This window comes from Oryctolagus cuniculus, chromosome 11, assembly GCF_051225735.1.
Source record: "Oryctolagus cuniculus isolate XC-2025 breed Fujian yellow rabbit chromosome 11, ASM5122573v1, whole genome shotgun sequence".
Classification (NCBI taxonomy): domain Eukaryota; kingdom Metazoa; phylum Chordata; class Mammalia; order Lagomorpha; family Leporidae; genus Oryctolagus; species Oryctolagus cuniculus.
Window position 1 is genome coordinate 81,567,341 of NC_142877.1, and position 18,696 is coordinate 81,586,036.

The following is an 18,696-nucleotide window of genomic DNA, read 5'->3' on the forward strand; positions in this document are numbered from 1 at the left end:
GTCTTACAGCCGCTCTCCACCCACACAGCAGTCTTACAAATTAATAGCGCCAAAACCCCAGTGCAGCCTAGAAGTCACCAGGAGGGAACAGAATTTATCTAGAGCTCTTTCAAAGTCTTATTCTAAAACAACTGTCATTTTGTTTTCTTCTGTCTGTTGGTTGCCTGGAGGATCCCATTGGGAACTTATTTGTATTTGATCTGATGAAAAAAAATATCCAGGGCTAAAAGTTTTTTTTTTCTCCAGAAGTGTCTGAAAAACAATTGTTTTGAAAACAATTACACAAGCATTTTAATGTCATAGCTGTTTGAAAGTGGTGACTAACATTTAGTTAAAAAAAAAAAATGGAGCAACTGAAAAGCTTAACTGAGAAATATGGGAAATATTCCATGAGGATGAGTGGATTTTTAAAAATTTTTGCACCAAAATAAACTTATCTTTAAATTTCATGATTCCATAAACTTTTTTTTGAAACGATTTATTTTATTTGAAAGGCAGAGTTGAAGAGAGGCAGAGAGAGAGAGACAGAGGTCTTCCTTCCACTGGTTCATTCCCCAAATGGCTGCAATGGCCAGAGCTGCCCTGATCCCAAGCCAGGAACCAGGTGCTTCTTCCGGGTCTACAAGTGCAGGGCCCAAGGACCTGGGCCACCTTCCACTGCTTTCCCAGGCCATAGCAGAGAGCTGGATTGGAAGTGCAGCAGCTGGAACTTGAACCGGCAGCCCTTTCCTAAGACGAGAAGGGAAGGTCAGTTTGTTCCAGGCAATTAAGAAAATCTCTCCCAGTACTAACTGACCTCTAAGCTAATAGACTTATTGTCTACATACGTTGCAGAATTAGTTCAGAAAAGTCACTAAAACAAGAAAAAGCCACAAGAGGCAACCGCTGTGCATGGGAAGAAACTGATTGCAGAGTTGGCGCATTATATTTAGATGTCTTAGAGAACCCAAAACTCGGAGGCCTTGAAAGCAAAGGGAAAGTAAGGCCCATAGACATGCAAAATAAACCATGAGTGGGAACCAGACATAGCCTTTAAGTCAGCTGTTTCCAAGGTTAACTAAGAGCTAAAAGAGGGGCGGCGGAGCTCTGGCGAAGACGCCTTCTCCTCTCGGCTGCTCAGGTTGAGAATCGCTCACTATCTGGGCCTGCAGCCCCTCAGGGACCTGTGGGTCCCGACAGGATTTGAAGCCCGGCGGACGGCCCTGCTCCTGCGGCCAGCGCTGTCCCTCCTCCTCTGCAGCGGCGTCCACAAGTTTTACCTGTACCTGCGTCCCTGACACAGCGCTGTATCTCCTGGGAGGCGAGGTGTGGCTCCGCCAATGCCAGTGCACAGACGACGGGTCTAAGTCTTTCCCACGTCACAGGTATAACCCACTGCGTGCAGGTGGCTCTCAACTGTTGGGTATTCATCTTAACGTTGGCATCCCTTCCCTGACAAAGTGATGCGGGCCCTACAAGAGCTTCCAGGTCTGTGGCAAATGCAAGAGCCACTGGGATGGGGGCAGTGAGGTGTCCCATTATTACCTCCGTTATCTACGAAAATGAGGAGACAAACTGAGCATGTTCAGGCTTGTTTGATAGCATTGTACATTGAGGATGCAAACCAAACCTGGACAGCCTGTAGGTAGATGTGGCTTTGAAGAACAAACCAAACTTTAAAGAAGACAGACAGCTAGTGACAGACGAGGATGGAAGAAACAAGCTTTGCAAAGAACCAATGTTTTTATAGCATTTTTGTGAACGGTTCAAGGCTTTACAAGACTTTACATGGGCATGTTAAAACCTCCTTGTAGGGGCAATGTTGTGCAAACATCCAAGTGCCAGTTCCAGTCCTGGCTGCTCCACTTCTGATCCAGCTTACTGCAAAAGCACCTGGGAAAGCAGCAGAAGATGGTCCACGTCCTTGGACCTCTACCATCCACATGGGAGACCAGGGTAGAGCTCCTGGTTTCACCTGGCCCAGCCCCAAACTTCGAGGCCATTCGGGGGAGGGAACCATTTCCACTCAGAAAATCTGTTTCTGTCTCTTTCTCTCTCCCCCTCTCTGTCACTCTTCCTGTCAAAAAAGCAATCTTTAAAAATGATTTTTAAACAATTACAGGATAGTATAGGAATGATAGCTTACTAACCAGAGAATTTCAATAAAGGTATGTAAGTGATAAAAAGAAGCCAAATAGAAATTCTGGAGTCCCACAGTACCATCAAAAATGAAAAGTGTACTAGAGGGGCCTAATGGTATATTTGAGCCAAGAGAATGAAGACTCTACAAATTGAAGTTAATTGAGACTGTCCTCTTGGAGAAACAAGAGAAAAATGAATGAAGAAAAGGAACAAATTCTAGAAGACAACATATGTATGATTAAAGGGAATACCATATGGATAAGGGAGAAGAAAACTGGAAAAGAATATCAGAAGACATAATAGCCCCAAATTCCAAAATTTAATGAAAACTTTAATTTATATTTCCAAGAACTCAAAATAGAATAAACTCAAAGAGATATTGGTGAAAATATATACAAAATGTAGCATATTCATACAATGGAATAATATTCCACCACCAAAAATTATGAAATATTTTACTGGGGTAAATATAAAATAGAGAATGATTGACAATGAGTAAGAAGATTATTTTGGGGATGACAAATAAGTTTCAGAATCAGATAGTAGCTATCAAGTATAACTTTAAATATATAACAATCATGAAATTGTACACTTTTACTGGTGACTATTACAGCACATTAATTACATCTTAATTTAAATGATATAATTAAAAAGAAAATTAGGTATGTCCACTGTTAATTTGGAGACTTTAACACCCCTCTGTGTAAAATTGGTAGAACAGTGGACAAAGACATAGAAGATCTGAATAGAGCCCTCCTTGTTATCTAATTAGCATTTATAAAATACTTCAGCCAATAACAGCATCATGTGTATCTAAAATGTGTATCAATGGGGGGCAGACTTTGTAGTGCAATGAGATAATCCACCACTTGGAATGCTCATATCCACATATCTGAGTTCTTGTTTCTGGACATGACCACTACATGCTTGGGAACCAGCTTCCTGCTAATGCATCGAATAGGCAGCAGAAGCAGGCTCAAGTACCCATGTGGGTAACCTGGATGGAGTTCTGGCTTCAGCCTGGTCTCACCTTGGCTACTGTGGGCGTGTGAGGAGTGAACCAACAGATGGAAGACCTAGCCCTCTTTTCTCTATTGCTCCCTCTATCTCTGTCACTCTGCCTTTCAAATAAATAAATAAATAAATAGAATCTTTTAAAAAATTGCCAAAATAGATGAGATTTGGGTCACAAAACACACCTTAATAAATTTAAAACCCTAAAAATTGTGTGAAGTATCTTCTCAGGCCACAAAAACAGAAATGTAAATGGAAAATTCTCAAAATATTTGAAAATTAAATAACATATTTCTTAAGCCATTTGTCAAAAAAAAATCAAGACAGACTTTAAACTATTTTAAGACAAATGGAATACAAATATAATGGATAAAAATTTGTGAGATGCAATGAAAATAGAGTAGAAGGTAATTTCTAGAACTAAATTCAAATAGAAGAAAAGAAGAAAGGTCTAAAGTCAGTATCCTTCATTTTGAGCTCAAAAAGAAGAGTCATCTAAGTCTACTTAAAGCATTTTAAAAGAAATTTTAAAATTGGGGCAGAAGTCTATTAACTATTAGACGAGAGAGAGAGGGAGAGAGAATGAGAGAATAAATGAAATCAAAAGCTAGTACTCTGACAAATTGAATAAAGCTCTGCCTGTAGCCAGACTAGCCAGGATAGGGAGAGAAGCAACAAATTGCCCATATCAGAAATGAAGATTATTACTGTGGATCTTATAAACATTAAAGGACAATTAAGGGGTCAGCGCCGCGGCTCAATAGGCTAATCCTCCGCCTTGTGGCGCTGGCACACCGGGTTCTAGTCCCAGTCGGGGTGCCGGATTCTGTCCCAGTTGCTCCTCTTCCAGGCCAGCTCTCTGCTGTGGCCAGGGAGTGCAGTGGAGGATGGCCCAAGCCCTTGGGTCCTGCACCCCATGGGAGACCAGGATAAGCACCTGGCTCCTGCCTTCAGATCAGCGCAGTGCACCAGCCGCAGCGTGCCGGCCGCTGCGGCCATTGGAGGGTGAACCAACGGCAAAGGAAGACCTTTCTCTCTGTCTCTCCCTCTCTCTCACTGTCCACTCTGCTTATAAAAAATAAATAAATAAATAAACAATTTAAAAAGGACAATTAAGGAACACTTTCTGTTGAACAAATGTGACAAAGTTGATACAATGGATCAATTCCTTGAAAAACAGAAAGTATGAAAACTCAAAGGAGACAAAAGGGACCTGAATAGATCTTTATCTCTTAAACACATTGACTCTATGACTAATAATCTTCCAAAAAAGAATGCACAAGACCCAGATGGTTTCACTGATTACTTCTACAAAAGTTTAAAGGGAGGAATAATGCCAAATACTTTATAATCTCTTTCAGAATAACAGAAGCAGAGGAGGACCTCTGAAAGTCCGTCAGCCAGCATTTTGTTAATGCCAAAACCAGATGAGCACACTATAAAAAGGAAATCACAGACCAAAACCACTCATGAACATCTTTTCCAAAATTTTCAGCATAGTTTTAGTCCAACCAAACAACACATAAAAAGAAATGTGTCCTGTGACTAAGTGGGATTAATGCCTACTTATGAAGGGCTGGCTCAGAACTCAATCTGTCATATCAAAAAGCTAAAGAAGAAAAGCCATATAACATTATTAATGGATACAGAAAAAGCATTTGACAAATTCCAACAGATCCTGATGATAAAAAAGACTCAGCAATTGAGAATTAGAATTTTCTGTAAAATATAACTGTGTAAGACATGTACTGTATAATATATACTGTAAAATATCTACAACTAACATAATATTTAGTGGCAAAAAATGATTGCTAGGAAATCCCTGGGATTGAATAGAAGGCAATGATATTTTCTTTTCAGCACTTCTATCCAAATCATCCTTGAAGTTTGAACTAGTGGAGTAATAAAGAATGATTGTACATATTTCTCTGCAAACAATCTTTATTTCCAGTTGGCATGATGACCTATGTAGATAATTCCAAAGGATATGACTAATAAATAAATAAACAGTAAATAAATATTTAAGCACAAAGCTTAAAAAGTATACAAATATAAAACTAAAAAACATGGATGCAAGAAATCAAAGAAACACTAAATAAGTGGAAAGACAATCCTTATTCATGAAGTGGAAGGCACAATACTGTTAAGATGTTGATTTTCCCCAACTTACTCTGTACATTTAATGCAATCCCAATAAAATTCCCAGGAAACTGGCCGGTGCTGCGGCTCACTAGGCTAATCCTCCGCCTAGCGGTGCCGGCACACCGGGTTCTAGTCCCGGTCGGGGCGCCGGATTCTGTCCCGGTTGCCCCTCTTCCAGGCCAGCTCTCTGCTGTGGCCAGGGAGTGCAGTGGAGGATGGCCCAGGTGCTTGGGCCCTGCACCCCATGGGAGACCAGGAAAAGCACCTGGCTCCTGGCTCCTGCCATCGGATCAATGCGGTGCGCCGACCGCGGTGGCCATTGGAGGGTGAACCAACGGCAAAAGGAAGACCTTTCCCTCTGTCTCTCTCTCTCACTGTCCACTCTGCCTGTCAAAAAAAAAAAAATTCCCAGGAAACTACTTACCTGATGTTAACAAACTTATTCGAGAATATAATGGAAAGGCAATACCTCGGCTAGACAAGACAAAAAAAACTCATCAACAAAGTTAAAAGTTTCATACTATTGGTTTTTAAATCTTACTATAAAACTGCAGTAATCAAAACATCATGGTAACAGAAAAAAAATAAATGCATAGATTAGTAGGACATAATAAACTAAGAAATTTATAAATTCAAATGCTAATTTGTATTTTAAATTTGTAGTTTGTAAATTAGTAAACTAATTTCAGACACATGTATAAAGTCAAATCAATGGGGAAATTTTAATATACTGGAATATTTGGAAATTCCATTCTAATGGAAAAGCAAATAACCTAGATACATACTTTATACTTCTCAAAATGGATCATAGCCTATACAATGCAAACTAGCAGAAATTCTTATAGTTATAAGAATACATAAAACATAACTTATGTGTTATTGTGTTTGGTACTAAAGTTTCAATTAAAAACACCAGTGTCACAACCAGTGGGGAAAAAAAAAAAAAACTCTGATGTTTATAAATGTGAAAAAACATTTTTCTTATATGTATCTTCAAAAAATTCATTTAAAAGTGGATTTAAAAGGTAAGTTAATTTTCGTGTAGAAATTTTTGAAAATCATCCATAGTTTTTTATAATACAAATTTCCCATGAACTTTTTGAACAGACCTTGTGTTTTAAGTATTTGCATTAATTTGTTATAGTAGCTATAGAAAGGTAATGCAACATTGTTAACAGAATGGGGGGAAAAAGATAAATACTGGAAAATATTTGCAAAATGCATATCTGATGATGGACCAGCATCTAGAATATACAAAAAGAAAACCTACTAGAAAAAGAGATCCATTAAAAAATCAGCGAAAGGTTAAGTGAAATAAGCCAAGCATGAAAAAACAAGTATTGTTGCTGTGGATTCATTCTGAGAGGAGGAGCGTGGTGGGGGCAAGAGGCACAGAGTCACCACACAGACCCTAGGAGTCAAGTGAAAGCAGGCCAGAGGCAAGCAGCCTGCAGACTCGTTTTTTTCAGTTGGTACAGAAGCTTATATAACCAAGGCAGCCAATCCGGTCAAGGGACAGTTTATGTCATAACCAGTCACAGCCTGTTGCCAGGCAGTTTCCGAAGCCATCCAATCACACACAGCCTGTTGCCAGGCAGGTTCCCAGGGTTCTGAAGCTATTCCTGAGTAACTGAGGCTCACTTGCCAGTGGCCATCTTGGCATGGTCTTCTCATTCCACCACAAAGTATCACATAATCTCATTCATATGTGGAGTCTAAAAAATATAGGTGATCGCATAGAAGTTAAAAAAATTAATGTTGGTTACCAACAACTGGGAGGAACATTGAGGAAGATGGATGTGGACAGGTTGATTGACAGGCACTAGGTTATAGCAAGGTAGGAGAAGTTCTGGGGTTCTGTTGCATGGTAGAGTGACTATAGATGGTGTTAATATGCCGTGTATTTCTCTATTAATAAAAAAGCTAGAAGATGGAATTTTGAGTGTTTTCAGTATAAAGGAATGTTGAATGCTTGAAGAGATCAATTTATTTTCCCTGGTTGGACATTATGCTGTATATATGTGTAATAAAATATTACACAGCACCCCAGAAATATGTATAACTTTTTATATCTTCTGAAAATTTTAAATATATATATATATAATTTTTTTGAATTTTTTTCTTTCAAACTTTTATTTAATGAATATAAATTTCCAAAGTACAGCTTATGGATTACAATGGCTTCCCCCCCCATAACTTCCCTCCCACCCGCAACCCTCCCCTTTCCCACTCCCTCTCCCCTTCCATTCACATCAAGATTCATTTTCAATTCTCTTTATATACAGAAGATCAGTTTAGCATACATTAAGTAAAGATTTCAAAAGTTTGCTCCCACACAGAAACATAAAATGAAAAATACTGTTTGAGTACTAGTTATAGCATTAAATCACACTGTACAGCACACTAAGGACAGAGATCCTACATGAGGAGTAAGTGCACAGTGACTCCTGTTGTTGACATACAAATTGACACTCTTGTTTATGGCCTCAGTAATCACCCTAGGCTCTTGTCATGAGTTGCCAAGGCTATGGAAGCCCCCTGAGTTCACTGATTCTGATCATATTTAGACAAGGCCATGGTCAAAGTGGAGGTTCTCTCCTCCCTTCAGAGTAAGGTACCTCCTTCTTTGATGACCTGTTCTTTCCACTGGGATCTCACTAGCAGAGATCTTTCATTTAGGTCATTTTTTTTCCAGAGTGTCTTGGCTTTCCATGCCTGAAATACTCTCATGGGTTTTTCAGCCGGATCCACATGCCTTAAGGGCTGATTCTGAGGCCAGAGTGCTGTTAGGACATCTGCCATTCTATGGGTCTGCTGTGAATCTCACTTCCCATGTTGGATCATTCTCTCCCTTTTTGATTCTATCAGCTAGTATTTGCAGACACTAGTCTTGTTTATGTGATCCCTTGGTTCTTAGTCCTATCATTATGATCAATTGTGAATAGAAATTGATCACTGGGACTAGTGAGATGGCATTGGTACATGCCACCTTGATGGGATTGAATTGGAATCCCCTGGTATGTTTCTAACTCTACCGTTTGAGGTAAGTCAGCTTGAGCATGTCCCGAATTGCACATCTCTTCCCTCTCTTATTCCCACTCTTATGTTTAACAGGGATCACTTTTCAGTTAAGTTTCAGCACTTAAGAAGAATTGTGTATTGATTACAGTATTCAACCAAAAGTATTAAGTAGAACAAACAAAGAAAATTCACAATAGCTAAGACCTGGAACAAACCTAAATGCCCATCAACAGTAGACTGGATAAAGAAATTATGGGACATGTACTCTATAGTATACTATACAGCAGTCAAAAACAACGAAAACCGGTCATTTGCAACAAGATGGAGGAATTTGGAAAACATCATGCTGAGTGAATTGAGCCAGTCCCAAAGGGACAAATATCATATGTTCTCCCTGATCGGCGACTAACTGAGCACCAAGGGGGAAACTTGATGAAATGAAATGGACACTATGAGAAACAGTGACTTGATCAGCTCTTGTCCTGACGGTTGATGTACAATGTAATACTTTATCCATTTTAGTATTTTTTTTTTGTTCTAGTACCATTGGTTGAACTCTGTAATTAACACACAATTATTCTTAGGTGTTTAAATTTTAACTGAAAAGTGATCCCTGTTAGGAATTTGGAAAACATTATGCTGAGTGTAATAAGCCAATCCCAAAGGGACCACTTGTTCTCCTTGATAGGTGACAACTAACTGAGCACCAAAAAGGAAACCTGTGTTAAAGTGAAATGAACACTATGAGAAACGGTGACTTGATCAGCCCTCACCCTGACTGTTGATGAGCAACTTGATATGTTATCCCTCTTAGTAAATTTATATAATTTTAAACAAAGGAATGGTTTCCTTAATGAGAGAGGAGATACAGATTAATTAGAATAATGTGGAGGGGCTGGCACCGTGGCACAGTAGGTTGATCCTCTGCCCATAACACTGGCATCCCATAATGGGCACTGGTTCTAGTCCAGCTACTCCTCTTCCAATCCAGCTCTGTGCTATGGCCTGGGAAAGCAGTAGAAGATGTTCCAGGTCCTTGGGCCCCTGTACCCACATGGGAGACCAGGAAGAAGCTCCTGGCTCCTAGCTTCGGATCGGCACAGAACAGTCTGTGGTGGCCATTTTGGGGAGTGAACCAAGGGAAGGAAGACCTTTCTCTCTGTCTTTTCCTCTCACTGTCTGTAACTCTACCTCTCAAATAAATAAATAAATAATCTTTAAAAAATAATAAAATAAAAATAAAGTAAAAGAACAATGTGGAGGTCACTCCTTGGATCTGGCAGAGCAGCTTCCTGGTGCATTCGTTACTCAACAGCTAAAAGTAGTCTTAAAGTTATAACTGTTGATGATCTCAACATCTTATCAAACTCTGTCATTTACTATAAAAGAGATACTACTTGACTAAGGAGAGAGAGAGAGAGAGAGAGAGAAAGAAATAAAAACAAGCAAAAGATTTGAGCAGGCACCTTATTGAAAAATATAAGAATAAATATGACAAGTATATGAGCAGATGCTCAGTATTACATGCTGATAGTTACAGGCAAATGAAAATAACAGTGAGACTATAATAATAAAATTTCTGGTAAGGGTATGGAACAATAAAAAGTTTTCCATAATTGCAATTGGAGGGAAAGATAGTACAAACACTTGGGAGCCAATTTGGCAATCTCTTACAAAGCAGAGCACAGCGTTCAAATACAATGTAGTATTTTACTTCTAGGTAATAACCCAATGAATTTGACAAATTTATATATGCAGGTAATTTGCATAACAATGAGTACAGCAAATATATCCTGAATTATTCAAAATTATTGATGACCAAGATGTCCTGCAACAGGTGTTGGATAAACAACCTGTCTATGTCCATATGATGGAATGTCACACAGCAGTAAAAGAGTATGTGAATCAAGTCCTGCAACACAGATGAATCCTACATGCATGCTGTCAAGTGAAAGGAACCAGCCTGAAGAGGCAACATCACTACATTTAAATGAAATTCTCCTAAAGGTAAAACAGCAGAGATAGCAAACATCATAGCAGTTCTCAGGAGGCTAAAAGTTGGAGGTGAATTAAATAGGCGAGGCACAGGGGTTTGTTTCAGATGATGGAGCTGCTCAATGATGGTGAATCCGGACCCTAAGCATTTGTCGAAACCTTCAAAACTTCACAGCACAAAGGCGCAAGCCTCATGACAAATTTAAAAATAAGGAGGTCAAAGACTTCCAGGGAGAAAATTAAGAAGTGAGCACATATAGTGAAAAAAGGATATGGGCACCCAGAAAAGAAACAGAATTGGGAAAAATAAAGGATTACAAGCAATTTAGTGCAGTTCTTCAGGAGCAAGGTCGGAATGGCAAGAGATGAGGCTGGAAAGAGGACGAAGGGGACGAGCATGGTTCAGCAGAAGCCTATGCTTTGCTGTGAAACTTGAATGTCATCCTATGGCTTTAATCTGCAGAATGATGATGATTGGATTTAGAAGTGAAAGACATATTCCTCTTCTTGAGAAATCTTACGGCCTCAGAAAAAAAAAATACTGCCTCTTTGTAGGAGACCCATTGTGCTCAGCTCTTGAAGAAATTAGAAGTTGAGGGATAAAGAATCAAATTCTTGACCTCATGACACTTCAAAGGAGAGATACCAAGGGTTCAAGAAAAAGTAAACACAGAGAAAATTTTATTATTATACATTTCTTTAAAAATTTGTTCCTGGGAGCCAGCGCAGTGGCATAGCGGGTTAAGCCGCTGCCTGCAGTGCCAGTATCCCATGTGGGCACCAATTCGGGCCCGGGCTGTTCCACTTTCTGACCCAGCTCTGTGCTATGGCCTAGGAAAGCAGTAGAAGATAGCCCAAGTCCTTGGGCCCCTGTGCCAATATGGGAGACCCGAAAGAAGCTCCTGGCTCCCGGCTTCAGATCAACACAGCTCCAGATGTCGAGGCCAACTGGGGAGTGAACCAGCAGATGGAAGACCTCTCTCTTTCTCTCTCTGCCTCTGCCTCTGCCTCTTTGTAACTCTGTCTTTCAAATAAATAAATCTTTAAAAAGAAATTTTTTTCTGACAAAAAACATTGGGACTGTGAATTATGGATTCTGAAGTTGATCTTTAGAAATATCTATTTTAAGGAGAGGAACATTTAAAAAGCAAGATATCTCTGTAACAGTTTGGCGTGTGTGGGAGGACTGTGTTTTGTGTGCTCTGCACGATCGGAGAAGGATCACTCAAGTGGTCACAAGTAATGATCATAATTGAAATTAACCTCTTGGTTTCATCTTTGGAAAGTGCCTTTTGGTTTGCAGTATAAAATTCTTAAGACATGAAAGCACCTTCTTTTTAAGTTGCACCATGATCACAGAAAAATATAACTTTCCTCTGAGTGAACTAAATGAAGCAAATTATAGTGAGAGCTACGAAGAAGAAAATTATACGTTGTCACAATTTTAGTCAATAGAGTAATAATTTTAATAAAACCTTTCCCTGTTAATTTTGTCAGTCATTTTCATTCTGTGTGCTACTGCTGGATGACTAACTGTCCCATTGGTCTAGGCAGGCTAACATTAAAAGTTGTCGTCTTTAGCAAAGATTTTCTAAGAGTTCTCTTACTATTTGATATTCTCATTCATTTACCAACATAATGAAAATGACAGGTAATACATTTAAAATCAAGGAAGGAAAGATAATTTGCAAAGAAAATTTGACAGTGCACTGGATCTCAGATTTCAGGTACCACAGATTCTCATATCAAGGTCCTTTAACAAATATGCCAGTCTCCATTTTTGTCACTCTCAGGAGGGTGGACGTCCATGCTTTTAACAGAGATGCTTCTGATGTACTCCAATGCTTGAGAATCAAAGTTTGCCAATAATAACCTACATATATAAATTTAGAAATCTAATTTTAAAATTTATAAGTAAGAACAACTCTATGCCACAAGTATAAACATATAAAGGGTCTCCAAAAAGTTTATAGTAATGCACAATATGAAAATTATGCATGAGTTGCAAAATTTTTGAAACATTTTAATTTATTTGCTTGCCAGAGACACAGACACACACACACAAGATAGTTAGAAGATAGAGAGAACTCTTACCCACTCGTGAACTTTCCAGCTGCCTGCAAAAGCCAAGACTGGTCCAGGCTGAAGTCAGAAACTGGGAACTCAATCCAAGTCCCCCATATATCTGGCAGAAATTACAGTATTTGAGCCATTAGCTTCTGCCTCCCAGGGTACATGATTAGCAGGAAGCTGGGATCAGGATAAGGGCCTGGGACTTGATTTCAGGCTTTACAATATGGGACATGGGTGTCTTAACCAGGATCTTAACCACTGGGCGAAACACTTGCCCCACACTTACTTTTTAATTCCATTTTTCCATGAGCTTTTTGAAGTACTTACATGCAAAATTCTAAAATGCTGTTGAATTCTTTGATAAAGCATCCATATAATCTATCAGATTGGAATTTATAAACATTAACAGATATTGACTAGTAAATTTGAGTGACTCCATACAATAAACAAGAAGTTAACAAAAAGGAAAAATTACATAGTGTCATATGACAATCCCAATGAAAATTATATTTATTGTAAGGGAGATAACATTATGTGTGTGAAAATGCTTTTAAAATAACAGGATTATCTGAAAAAAATAAAGTGCATATATATATATATATAGAGAGAGAGAGAGAGAGAGAGAGCAGTGATATATTCAGTAGCAATATCATAAAGTATGTGGGAAGAAAATTGCCCAAAAATTACTTTAATGAAAAAAATTTTAAATCAGTAGATTATATGTGAAGATTTCATGTTTTTAGAACTATTGATAATTTTTTCTCCATTTTTTCTCTTTAAACTTGTATAACATGATAAACAATCTACCAAAAATATGCACACATTCCAAGTTTTGGGATCTAGGTGCAAAGCATACTCAGTGTCTATAAAAAGTACACACATTTAACATTGAGTATCTATGTAATGCAGGATTTATTGAAACTGTTTTCTTAAGATTTAAATTTTTGTCAGTAATGCTGTGACATTTCCACCTATTTCCCAAGAAATAGTCCATACAGTTAGATAAATGAGAATTTATTGAAGGGAAGTATGCCTTCACCTGCGACATCAGAGCTATTTAACAAACCTATAAAAAAGGCTTGAACCAATCCCTTTAGACTGATGAGATTTACATAATCCTAATTTAACCATCAAGGCATTGCAAAACAAAAGAGAGAAGAGAATCAGGACTAAAGAGCTAGGATCCCATAGTTAACTACTGCATATCTCAGAAAGATACTGTGTTCTCTGGCAGTTCTTAAATATGTTCCTCCCTGAGGCTGTGGCAAACTTCTAGCCCATGCTCTTCCAATTAAGTTGTGCAACTCTCCAGCAAATACAGTGGCTAACATTCTGAGTTCAAGGCAGCAAACCATGCAGCCAGAATGATATCCCCCAGGCCTGCAAATCTTACCACTGCGTTGCAGTACAATGCAGCCAGCCCCATGTTTATATTGGAAAGACCAGTAGAGGCATACATTGGGCACTGTTTTTCAAACTATGAAGCCAAGAACCCAGGAGCCCAGGCACAGTGGACTAATGTGTTGTTAGAAATAATTCTGAGTTCTGACTTGAAAATTTTGTGTGATTTCAACTACTATTTCTGGACTTTTTTCTTCATTTGAAATGGTAATAATAGTATCTGTCTTGGTATTTTCTTGTGGTGGTGATATAAAGTAATTCATGTAAGGTACTTAAAAAGCCATCTGGTGTAGAGTAAAACTCAATAATATCTGTGAGACAAAAATATGTAGCCATATCTTTTATTTCAAATATCTTAACTGATCATGCTTGTACAATAGAGAAAGTAGAATGTATCAACTGTATTTATAAGTCCTGTGAAGTTTTTAGGGAATCCCCCCAGAGCCACAAAAGAATGGGAAAGGCGGTGAAACTGTCATATGGAAAGATCTCCAAGTATCTTTGAGAAATTATGAATTTAAAGTGGCTAAAGATGACACCATTTAGTGGTTTTTTCAACATAGTGAGAATCATAGAAAGAATAGAGAATGTAGAATGATAGGCATATAGGAGTAGAGTGTTGTTGCTTTTACTTTTTGCAGAAAGCATAAAAGAAAAAAGAAAAAGAATTGATAGCATTGTAACAGTTTAATTAAAGTCACAAAAGTATTAAGAGAATGGAATATTAAAGTTTGAGGTAGAATTTTTAATGAAAAGGAGTGGTTCCAATATTTGACTATTGGTGTGGGTAGCTTCCATATTGACCCTTGAGTAGAGGAGATGAAGAAATTCTGAGAGAAAACAGGAAGACTAGAATTTACTCACATGGGTGCCAAAGCTACTCAGGCTTATATTGGGAACAGAGACAGGGATACACTTTAGCTCAGCCATTGAAGCTTTCTATGACTAGTATTTTGACCAGGTTGGCAGAAAACAATATCAAGGAGCAGTAACATGGTAATATCACTGCTCTCTTGAATCTCAAAAGGGAAGAAACTGGAGTAATCATATTGTGCAACAGTGAAGGCTGTGCGAAAGTTGCTTTACCATGATATGCAATTTGAGTGGCCAGAGTGGGAAGAATTAGACAAAAAGGGGTTGAGGGAGATGTGGATTAGAGCAAATATGCACAGGAATGTACAGTAATGAGAACACAGAGGAAACAGTTGTCAGAAAATGCAAGCATGTAGGATGGTGTCCCAGGATGAGCTATGGGATTATCACAGGATATTTGATCTCCAAGATTCCAGATGAATTCTGGTATCATTCTCCTTCAGTACTTCTAAAGTCTAGGTGATTCTGCTGCTCAGTTCATTGGTCTATTGGTTTGAGGCATGGACTCTGAAGCTAAGTCATGTAGTTAAAATCTTCCTGCAGAACTTAACAGCTGTGCACCTTCAGCAAGTAAATTAAAGCTCCCTAAGCTTGTTCTTTCTTCATCCATAAAGACCAATAATAGTGCTTCTATTTAAACTAAACGAGCTAATCGGTAAGGTGTTGAACAGGGGACAGGCACAAAGTAAGCACTCAGTAAATACTGCCTATTGCTGTTACAATTACTATTTTCTGCATTAATGTGAGGAAGATGGGTTTTATTTAAGGTTCCAAAATAAACAGTAAAAATTTGTAATTTGTTATAAATATTAGAATTTGCTTTAATTAGTTTTTTAAAAGATTTATTTATTTATTTGAAAGTCAGAGTTCTACAGAGGAGTGGCAGAGAGACAGAGAGAGAGGTCTTCCATCCACTGGTTCACTCTCCAATTGGCTGCAGTAGCCAGAGCTGCACCAGTCTGAAGCCAGGAGCCAGGAGCTTCTTCTGGGTCTCCCTCGTGGGTGCAGGGATCTAAGGACTTGGGCCGTGTTCTACTGCTATCCCAGGCCATAGCAGAGAGCTGGATCGGAGGTGGAGCAGCCCATATGGGATGCCTTTGCTTCAGGCTAGGGAGTCACCCCGCTGCACCACAGCGCAAACCCCTGCTTTAATTAGTTTGTAGATCACACATCAGAATTAAAAAGAAAATGAGGCAGGTCTTCAGTCCATAGGTTAAAGTCTCACTTGGGATACATACATCCTAATAAGAGTGCTTGGGTTCAAGTTCCACCTTCCCTCTAAATTGCACCCTTCTGCTAATATGCACCCTGGGAGGTAGCAGACAATGGCTCAAGTGGCCAGGTTCCTGACACTCACATGACAGACCTGGACTGAGCTCTGGGCTCCTATCTGAATTTGCTGAGCCCTAGCACTTGCAGTATCTGGGAAGTGAAACAGAAGATGGATCTCTGTAAACAAATGTTTTTTATCGAAATAGAAAAGAACCCAAGATTGTGTAGAGTGAGCAGATTCAGGTCTTTTGTGAAAAGCCAATCCTGGCATGAAATGGGCAAGTTTGCAAAAGAAAACAACTTAGTTGGGGGCTAAAAAGGAAAAGGTATGAAGAAATGTTTCCTTTATCAATTCCTGCATAGTAAACCATTCTGAAATTAATACATTAAAACATTATCTCTCATAACTCTGAAATTAATAGAGTTCAGTGAGGTATTCCTTAGAGTCCTGCATGTAGTTGAAACTAATGACTGGAACTGGTCTCAAAATTATCTCAATGGCTTTTTTTTTTTTTTTTTTGGACAGGCAGAGTTAATGAAAGAGAGAGAGAGACAGAGAGAAAGGTCTTGTTTTTTCCATTGGTTCACCCCCCAAGTGGCCCTTACGGCCGTCACGCTGCACTGTCCGAAGCCAGGAGCCAGGAGCTTCCTCCTGGTCTCCCATGTCAGTGCAGGGCCCAAGGACCTGGGCCATCCTCCACTGCCTTCCCGGGCCACAGCAGAGAGCTGGACTGGAAGAGGGGCAACCGGGACAGAATCCAGAGCCCACGACCAGGACTAGAACCCGGGGTGCCGGCACCACAGGCGGAGGATTTAGCCTAGTGAGCCGTGGCGCCAGCCGCATAGTTTTCACTATTAATGATGTCTGCCATTGGTAAGGTATGTTTGTCATGTTAATGAACAAATATTGATAGGTTGTTATTAACTAAAGTCCATGTCTTATTCAGGTGTCATAAGCCTTATCCTAATGTCCTTTCTTCTGTTCTGATTTTGATTCATTACATTATATTAATTTTGCCTCCTTAACATCCTTAAAAATGTGTTTCAGACTTTCTTTGCTTCCGATGACCTTGATTGTTCTGAGGAAGACTTGTCAAGGCCTGAGGCATGATGTGCCTCCATTGGGATTTGCCTGACATCATTAAAACGTTAGGCTGGGATTAGTGTGGTTTTCCTGTGGAAGACTATGGATGTGATGTACCATTTTCATGACAAAATGTGAAGGATTCACATTGCCCATTCCACATCAAGCTGCTGATGTTATGGGTGTTCATTTTGTGTTATCGCTGCACAAGTAACCACAAACAGCAGCTTAAACAGCATAAAAACATGCTTCTCTTCCAGCTCATGAGTTTACAAGTCTGTAGTATAGATGGGTCTCAGTAGGCTACAATCAAGGTATCAGCTGAGTGCCTTTCTTTCCTCCAGGCGCTGGAGTGGTCTGCATTTCCTTGCCTCCCATCAGCATTGCTTTAGAGTCAGAAATTTTACATCTCTATGTGCTTTTCTTCCACGGCTACTTCTCCCTCTCCCTCCCTCACCTCATTCCTCCTTTCACTTGTAGGAACCCTTGTGATGACATCGGGCCCACCTGAAGAACACAGAGGAGCCTACAGTTTAAGGTGAGCTGATTCACATCTTTCAACTCATCAGCAACTTTAATTCACCTTTGCCATATTGCAGAACATATTTACAGGTCCCATGGGCGTCTCTGAGCGTGTTACTCTGCCTCTCATGTTAACTCTGATCACCTGGCTTGAGCTAGAATTTTTCAGTTTTCTTTCAGTTTAAATTTATTCATTTCTTGTCTTTCCTTACTGTACTCTCTACCAAGTTCACACTTAAAGAGTGTGCTATGATCTGAATGTATGCCTCTCTCCAAAATTTCTATGTTGGAACACAAGCCCCAAAATAATGATACTAACAGGTGGGGCTTTTGGGGGGTGACAGATGGGATATGGGATTTGTGCCCTTATAAAGGGACTTGCAGGGGTTAGCATCTCTGTTTTTGCCTCTATGCCTCTTCTACTGTGTGAGCAAGCAGGGGATGTGTCATTTATGAGGACCATCAGACCTGCCAGCACCTTAATCTTGGAATATTGGAATTTCCAACCTCAGAACGGTAAGAAATAAATCTTTGAGTTTTTTTTTTTTTTTTTTTTTTTTGCTCTAGCAACACAAACGGACAAGGAGTAAAAAATTGTACTCTGTAGGCACAGCAACTATATAAGTTATTGTGTGTTTGACCTTATTTATTGGTTTTTTAATATTTATCACTATGGATTGTGAATATATTTTATTGGTTGGGTTATAAGACTATGCTATTTACTTTGTTTTTCAAGTTTAGCATTTGGAGTTCCTTCAGGTGCTTCCTGTACCCTTTGATACGTGCTCACAATGTGGTGTTTGTTTTCTTTCTGAGCACTTTTTTGAATTAAAAATTGCTCTCAGTTCACTTTTATACTTCTTCCTCCAGTCCAAAAATCAGAGTTCTCTAAAGAGCCCTCTTTACTTTTGCTGAAGTCCAAGATTTGAGTGCCAGATATGCTTGTTGCTACCAGGTGATGGTAGGACCGCTGAGTTAGCAAGGCAAGGAAGTACACATGTGTGTGCTAAAACATGTCTGTACTCATGTCTATAAATGTATGACTACCTTTTCCTGTATTAAGCCAAACACAGGCTGATACTGATGTGTCCAACTCCAATGAGTTATGACCTGGACTTAACCCCTTTGCTTACAGTAGCTTTCCAGTCCAACAATAAGAAATCTGACTCTTAACCACC